The following is a 9,275-nucleotide window of genomic DNA, read 5'->3' on the forward strand; positions in this document are numbered from 1 at the left end:
TGCTTGTGTGAACAGGTGTAGGATGACTGCCCAGAAGGAACCCCTCTTTCCGGCCACCAGAGGGACCAGCAATTCCCTCACCTGCTTCTCTCTGTTACTACTACATTCTGACTCCATCTGGCAGGGGCTGGTGTGATTCATGACTTCTGACTCTCTTCAGTGATTGGCAAACTGGCAGCCTGCAGACACATTTAGTTTGACTCTCACCATGATTTAAATTGCCTTGGACTTACTTGCCAATGTAAGATGAGAGCTTCCACATAAAAGTCAGGATTTTAACTACTCTTGCTAAATCCACCTCCCGGCAACGACAGGCCCAAGGGACAATAAGGGCTGCAGCTGATGATGGTCTGACCCGTTTTCTGCCCCCTAGCATCCACCGAGCCTGACTCACTCATTGATGTCACCTGCCTGTCCCCTACTGTGTTTGCCACTCTGCAGCCTAAAATATGTCAGTCTTAACCTCTCTGCTATGATGTAGGACCCCCGTAAGTCCCAGGTGGAACAGGCCTGGGATCCTTAGTCCACTTTTCTGCCCCAAATAAAGACCTCTACTCCCCATGAGCCTTCAGAATTGCTTTTCTCTCTTTATGGGTTTTTAGATCAGATAACCAGGGGCTGGGCCAGATTTTGAAATTCCTTTGAGACCCCTGTGCTCAGTCCACACTGAGGTCTGCAGGTGGGCCAGGTGGACAGGGTTCAAGATCAGCTTTTTCTCTGTTTGTTTTGTAGGCTCTTTTCATTTTCGTGGTACCTCAATGACCCCATGAGGAGATGCACCTGTAAGATTTTTCAATCCGTTGAAATAGTACAGGGGCTCAGAGGAGCATGCGACTCTTGATCTTAGGGTCATAAGTTTGAGCCCCACGTTGGGTGTGGGGGATAAATAAATTTACTTGAATAAATTAATTTTTTACAAAAAGGAAAAGCACAAATACCATGGCTGTTTCAGTATCCTGTCCCTTAAAATGATGACTTTTTATCCCCTCCTTTCACATGTGAGGCTCCTGGACACTGCTCATTCCTCCAACAGACTGCATGGGGCTGGTTAGATGCCAGGCATTCTGCACCAAACACTTCATTCAACAGATGTTTCTTCAGTACCTGCTTTTCCAGGAATGACGTCCCTGCACTGCTTGGTCTTGGTGGTTAATGGCAGAAACAGAGAAGTCACACAACAGCTGCTACTTGAGCGTGGTGGCAAAGAAGAGGGTGGTCTCGTGGGCTGCCTGCTCTGGAATCCCCATTGGTCTACCCACTAGCTTTGTAGCCTTGGGCATGTCACTTTTCCCCTCAGTGAGTCTGTTCCCTCATCTGTGAAATGGGGTGAAATAATAACAGTACCTCGTGAGTTAACTCATTGGAGCACTTCCTCATGACTGGCACACAGCCAGAGCTTGATGAACGGTAGCAGTCCCCAGGCTAAAGTGGCACATGAGACAGGCACCTAATTCGGTCTTTTGAAAAATTAATGTCACAGGTACCAATTGTTTAGCTACTCAACGCGGCCAACATAGGCACTGAGATGCGGGAGACTTTTAGATAACTAGCAGCTAAGTGCTTTTTGTGAGATTTTAAGAGAGCTTTTCATGAGCATCCTATGTAATCCTCACAACCTGCTATGCATCTGATACTTCATTTTGTAGCTAAGTGACTTGAGCGTCACACAGCTCACAATAAGGAATCAGAGTAGGACCAGAACCCGGATGTGGCTTACTTAGATACCATGTATCTCCTGCCACGCCGGGCTGCTTGACTTATTTGTATTTTGCTTACTGAGGATTGAGCTGAGAGAGTGAGACTTTCAGCCGAGGTGGGGTGGATTGGATGATACTGCTTGTTGAAATCGCCAGGTGGAATGTCACCTTCAGTGAAGACAAGGTCCAAAAAGAAAGAAAAGGGCCTTACGGTCTAAGGAGAAGTTTTGGTGGATTTATATCCTGGAAGTAGCATTTTCTTTCCCAGCATTTTGACTTGCTTCTTGGTTATTCTTCACAGTGATTCTGTTCAGGTTCCTCTCAGTACATGTGGTTTATACAAGTGTAGCCACTGCGATTGTTAACCAGAGCTCACAGGAGCAGGAGTGCAATAGTTTTCCCCTAAAACTAGTTTTGACCGGAAGACTCTGCCTCTGGGGCCATTCTTAGTGTGCTTTCTATCTTCCCAGGTTTGCATTCTTGTTTGGGTTTGCCTAGCCCCAGCACTCAGGGTGGGGTGCAGGGGTGGGGTGGAAGTGATCCTGAGGCCTCCAGTTCAAGCCTGCAGAGCCCTTTCGGGATCAATGACTGCATACAGACGTAAGTAGATTCTCAAAGTCTTGGTTGATATTTGTAGCCATTAAACAATTTTAAGTGTGTGAGTATTGGCCACTCCCTTGCAACCTTGCTATCCACTTACAAGCAAACCTTGGACTAAATTTTGCAGCACATCCATGCAGACATTTAGCAGACACACAGAAGGCCCTAAATGCTTCACACCGTCTGTCCTCCAGTGCTGTAACAGCACAGGGCTCTGTCTCTACCACTACCTTGCATGAAGGTTTCATTCCTCTAGGTAAACGTTCCAAAGGTAGGATTATCTGACCTTTAGAGTCAGCAAAAGGAACCAGAAGGCCTCCTGATCCTATGGCTGGACAGAGGGCTGTTTAACGTATGAGGTTCCATGACACCCTGAGGGTTTAGGCCAGTTCCCCTAGATCCCTCATTCTGTTTATTCGGAGGAGGAGTGTCTAATATACCTATTTGGATTTCAGTGAGGCCCATAACTAACTTGCACTGTTAGAGTTGACAGGCTGCTATTTTCACCAATACAACCTCATTTCTGAAATTCAGGATATTAATTAAAGTATCCATTATAAATCAAGACTCAGATAACTGAAGTTCTTGTGGACTATGGTTCTTCTGATTAGGATACCTGTGGATCAGGGGCATCTGGTTGGCTCAGTTGGTTAAGTGTCTGCCTCTTGATTTTGGCTCAAGTCATGATCTCATGGTTTGTGGGTTCGAGCCACACATGGGGCTCTGCACTGACAGCCTGGAGTCTGCTTGGGACTCTCTGTCTCCCTCTCTGTCTGCCCCTCCTCTGCTCTTTTTGAAAAATAAACAAATGAACATTAAACAAAAAAAAGGATAGCTGTGGGCCACCCCTAGATTGTACATCCTTGATTAGGATGTGTTATGAACTAAATGTTTGTGTCTCCCCTCACCCCTAAATTCATATGTTGACTCTTTATCACCAGTGTAATGGTATTGCAGGTGAGGCCTTTGGGAGGTGATTGGATCACGGATGGGATTAGGGCCCTTGAAAGAAGAAGCCAGAGGGCTAGCTAGCTCTCTCTCCACCTTGTGAGGATACAAAGAGAAGCAGGTGGTCTGCAGCCCAGAAGAGGGCTCTCTCCAGAACCTGGCTGTACTAGTACCCAGCCCGGGATGTCCAGCCTCCAGAATGGTGAGAGATCAACAACATCTGCTGTTTAAGCCACCCTGTCAGTGGTGTTCTGGTACAGCAGCTGGAGCCAACCAAGACAGAATGCTTGTGGTATCTGGGTTATAGCTTACCTGAATCACCCATACAGGCCATATATTCTATAATGTTTAAAGAAAACTGCAGACATTGCAAATGGGCCTTTCTTGGTGACGTTTTGCTGCTCTTGGATGTAAAAGAAATACTCTGCTGTTCCCACATGATGCTGGGGCTTGGAACTAAAAGATTATTGTGGGCTCTGTCCAGGGCACTGCACAGCTACCGCTTCTCTGGGGGTCTCTCCCCCTGACCCGGGGAGCTCCTCCTGGGAAAGGAGCATGGGATCCTTTCCCCCCAAGCCCCAAAACTTATGTCATTTACAAATCACATCACCATGGAGTGCCTGGGTGGCTCAGTCAGTTAAGTGTCTGACTTTGACTCAGGTCATGATCCCACGGCTCTTGAGTTTGAGCCCTGCATCGGGCTTGTTGACATGAATGCAGAGCCTGCTTCGGGTCTTCTGTCCCCACCCCCCCTCCCCGCTCCTCGCCGCCTCCCTCATTCCCCCCTTGCTCTCTCTCTTAAAAATAAAAATTAGTGAATTAAAAAAATCACGTCACTAGTTTGTCCCTATTTCTCAGGGACCCACCAATATGGAGAATCCTAGTTCATTCAGGGAAGGGAGCCTTCTTATCACCTTTGTGTAAGCCTTTGTTTCTGTCAAGATTATTTCATTATCCTTGGGGGAGAGATTCTTTTCCTAGGCTCTTTATTGTCACTTTCCCTTTCCTGAAAAAGGGGACACAGGATAAAGTACCAAAAAATGCAGGGGACAAATACTGGAGGAAAAACACTGAGTACTGTTTCAAAAAATACCATCCTACCAGGGATGCAGGAGCTGGGGACCCTAATGGGTCCATGACACTCTTAGGTTAGGGTTGCCCAGCAGGGGAGGCATTGAAGTGGTCCGAGAACTCGGGCTTCTGCAACTTTATATTCATGGCTCAGTTCAATGAGCCTCTGGGCATTTTGGTCAATACTTTCCTGGAAGGTCTTGATGCCTTAGATATTGTATAAGCAATCATTCAGGGGCACCTGGCTTGTTCAGCTGGAAGAGTGTGTGACTCTTGATCTTGGGGTCATGAGTTTGAGCCCCATGTTGGGCATGGAGATTACTAAAAAAAATAATAATAATAATAATAAAGGAAAAGAAAAAGCAATCATAACTTACATTTTCCATATGTCTCTGTAAAATCAAAATGAAGACACTATGGAAAATTTGCTTTGCTATGGCATTTTCTACTGCCTTACTTGCTTCACACTCTACATCTTTCTAGATACTAGGACCAAGAGACCAAGATTTTAGGGTCCTAAGTCTTCTCTTTTTCTTAGCATTTTGTCCAGGCTGTGGCAAAAGCAAGAGCCTTGACCTTCCCACTCGCCACCTCCCTAGTACCTCCTATTTGCCTGGAGTACTACTGACTGTACCATACATTTGTATGTTTCATACAGACTGTCATGTGTATTGTGATGGGGAGAGTCAGGGTGCCATAGTGGAAAGAGTCTCACTTAAGCAAGAAGATCTGCCTTTGAATCCCAAGGCTGCCACTGTATGAACTCTGAGACTGTTCTTTTATAAAACAGGAGACCTCGCTGGATTAAGAGGATTAAGTGAGGCAGTCTATGTAAAGTGTACTACACAGCAAGAACAAGAATGGGCCAGTCCAATACATGCAAACACATCAATACTGTGTGAATTGTTTTTAAAGGTGTTATATATGCATATGTTAATTTTCCAAAAGGCCAGCGGTGGAGGGGGGAATGTTGTTTTTTCTGTGGATCCTGCTAGAGGAGAGTACTCTTGATACCATAGCAGTGAAACTGTAAGCATTTATAACCTTCATTGTATCCCCTCCGTGCTGCTGCCATTCTTCCAAATAGCAATGAACTTGGGCTTGGGGAGAGTTCTTTTCCCCACTAAGTGACAGGCTCAAAGGCAAGGCATGAAAAGGGATTAGTGGATACATGTATTCAAATAAAGGGGAGTTCCCCAGAAGCACGTCAGGCTGAGAAGGCATCCTTCGACTGTCCATCAGTAGAAAAGCTATTTGACTGACAGATATGATTTTTTGGAACGAGCAATAATGGAGAACTATGGGTGACAGATGTCAGATGCTGGCAGAGCGGCTGCCAAAACAAATCTCCCTCCACCTTCAGACATCAAGCTGATGGAGGACTGGGCACAGTTGGACTGGCAGCCCCTTCTCACTCGGATCATCGGTCACATTATTATTTCTCAGTCACTGGACAAAGCAGATGGTTTACCATGTATTTGTGATTTTGTGTTGGTCTAGAAATTCTGTGTTTCCATCAGGGTACAGCATGTAATCAATTATGACAGTGGGTGGTGCAAGAAAATCCCTGCCAGTAAAAGTCGAAGATTTTCTCTTTTATTAAATTTGCATAAACCACTATAATTTCCAACTTGAAAGCAATAGTGGGACAAAGCAAAGTAGTGTTGTTAGAAATAACTTGGGTAATTGCAAAACCACAATTCTCAGTTGGTCCTGGAGTCTCTTGGTTTGTACTGATATCTGATGTCAGTTTTGTCTGTCCAGTTTTAGTCTTAAAATTTTCTTGTCTCTATTCTGGTCTTAAAGAACTTGATCTTAGAATCATAAAGTGACATAATCAGAGCCAAAGTCTGTAAAAGTAAACAGAATAAATCAAGAATACACATAACTATCAACTCAGATTTCTTTTTGAATATTCAGCTCTACTCTATTAAATGGTAATAATACTAAGTTGGCTTGCCTTAGCATGTGAGTGGCTACATACAAAGAACAATATATACATTCTCTCTCATCCGCCCTCTGAATAATTTTCTTTGTGAAAGACCTCTCACATATATTTATGGAAAAAATCCTTTAGTAATAAAAGAGCACAAGAATTTTTAACATTATAAATATTGCCTAGAGAAATCTTTGACACAAATAACATGTTTCTTCTTGTCTTTTTTTAAATGCCTGAATTTTTTCTTATAAAATCAGTCTCACAGTGAATAGTTTTCTATCTTACCCTTCCCGCCACCGCCCCCACCTCCCATTTATTCACCTATCAGGGGAATGTTACCATATTATTAGATATTCTTTAGGAACATGATTTCCAATGATGGCAAATATTGATTGAGTTCGTAAATTGTGTCTGGCACTGTTCTAGGCACTGAAGACATGAAAAAGAACATGATAGTCCCTAGCCTCAAGGAATTTATATTCTAGCAGAGACAGGTGATAAACCTGTAAAAACAGTGAATAAGTGATATAGTTCCAGATAAAATAGGATGATAGATGGTGACTGGCAGGCTACTTTGCTTGAGGGAAGCCCTCTTGACGAGGTGACTTGAGTTAGGATTGGGAAGCTGAGAAAGAGAAAAGCACTCAATGTCTTGGGAAAGAACTTTGTAAGCAGAAGTAACAAAAAACGCAAGGACCCTGAGACATGAGTGAGCATGTCGTGGTCTAGGAACAGAGAGAAGCATTATAGCTGGAGCTTGGTGGGGAAGGGGAGTGAATAGGGAAATGAGTTTAGAGATATAGAGGGGACCCAAGTCACCTTGGCCTTGTGGGAGGTTGGATAAGGAGGTGGGACTTTATTCTAGAGGCGATAAGACTCCATTAGAGAATTTTCCAGCAAGGGGCTGGCACGATGTGATTATAAAGACATCACTTTGGCAGCTGAGTAGGAGATGGTGTATGGTATACAAAAGCACAGGCAGCAGAGCTGTGTTAACAAGCTCTCACAATCATCCAGGCAAGAGACAACGAAGCTCAGGACAGGATGTAGTAAGGTCACAAGGAAGAGGGAAGAGTGATGGACTCAACACATAACTTGGTGATAAACCCCATAGAAATTTTTTTAAGTTTTAGATTTATGTATTGACTTATGAAGATTTGAACAACACAATAAATAAACTTAATTAGACATGCAAAGAGCTTTGCATCCAACGACGAGTGAACCCATATTCTTCATGAGCACACATGAGACATTTACACAAAACGACCACAGACTAGATGACAAAAATGAGTCTCTAAAGTTTAAAAGACGTGCATCTTCAAAGATCTTTGAAGTACTGTAGATATAAGTCTATTACTTTTAGTGTTAATCTCAGAATAAGAAAAGAAAAACCCTTTAGTTAAAAAACTTATAAACAAGAAGAATAGAAATTTCATGACTCCTATTAACCAACAGGCCAGCATTTGGTACCAATATAATTAATTTCACCCTTAATGCTATTGTTGAAAGTATTTAAGTGCCTGGGAAACCCATGCTCTCTTTCCTCCCTGATCTTACATTCTGAGTAGATCAAGCCCTTTCACACTTGGCGCATCTTCAGTGAAGACTATAATTAAATCTTTATTTGAAAACATGACTAAAAGTCCAGCACTCCCTGCATTACAGAGGCTACAGGAATTTGTGGTGAATTTGATGGGGAGTGATAGGTTAAGGTATAGAATCAAGGATTACATGGGCAACTGGGTACTGCCATGAGATGAGAAAAACTTGAGGAGTGAGCGGTCTTAGGAGGTAAACATTAAAGATTCTGTGTGGGAAAAGTTAGCCCCAGAGGCCTGTTGGAGCTCCAAGTGAAGATGCTGGGTGGGTAACTGGACAAATGTAGGTGGAGATTGGGGGAACTTGCAGGCTAGAGAAATAAATAACATCTACACACTGGATAGGATCACCTAGGAGACTGCATAGTTAAGGAGAAAAAGAGGGCTAAGGGCAGAATCCTGGGATACGCCAACATGCACAGTATTTATGGCATTGTCCACTTGCAGGCCTTTATGTGTTCCCCACATTTCCTGTCACATTTGCAGTTAAATAGGGCCATGTCAATAGCTCTGGACAATGCATGGAGGAAGCATCTAAGAACTGGTTCAAGACCTTCAGTTGTTCTCCTCTCCTGCCCCAGGAATCATGAATCTATGTGTTGCAACTGATGTCTGTCAGCCATAATCCCTGAGTAACTACGTGGAACAAAGCCCCTTTCTGATCCATGTTAGACATGTTACATGACAGAGAAACTATTATGTGTTAAGCCATGGCAAACTTCAGGGTTAATTTGTTACCTCAGCATACCTTGGCCGATCCTAATTCAGAATTCCGTCATATGCGATACCATAACAAAGCACTATTTTTCATTAAAAAAAGAGGGGGGGGGCCATATGTGATTTGATAGGTTGCCAACAAAAGTATATCAGTGGTTATTTAAAACTTCTAGCAAAACAAAGTTTAAACAAATTCCTTGTTCATTTTAGAAGCTGAAGAGCAATTCCAGAACTGTTGAGTGAATAATGCAAGATTATGTCCATTCTTTCCAAGATCCTCATCTCTCACCTGTTTTCTTTTTCTGATTCTTAAAGTTTATGAAACATTCTTTTTATGCACATTTCTTGGAAAATTCTTTATGTTAATATTGGTGCTTTATAATTTTCTAAATTTCTCCTAGATTAATACTCTCCCATTCATCAGCTAATTTTTAGATGTATGATTCATTTGACAAATTGATCATAACAAATATACCTCATTCATTCATTTAATAAATTTTAATTTAGTCTCTATTGTCTTTTAAACATTTTGATAGGAGCCAGGGAGAGAATGAAACATGGTCAGTACTTACTTTATGTCATGATCTCACAGTTTGTGGGTTTGAGCTCCGTGTTCGGCTCTGTGCTGACAGCTCAGAGCCTGGAGCCTGCTTCAGATTCTGTCTCTCTCTCTTTCTCTGTCCCTTCCCTGCTCGTGCTCTGTCT

Source organism: Acinonyx jubatus, chromosome B4 (assembly GCF_027475565.1).
Source record: "Acinonyx jubatus isolate Ajub_Pintada_27869175 chromosome B4, VMU_Ajub_asm_v1.0, whole genome shotgun sequence".
NCBI lineage: Eukaryota > Metazoa > Chordata > Mammalia > Carnivora > Felidae > Acinonyx > Acinonyx jubatus.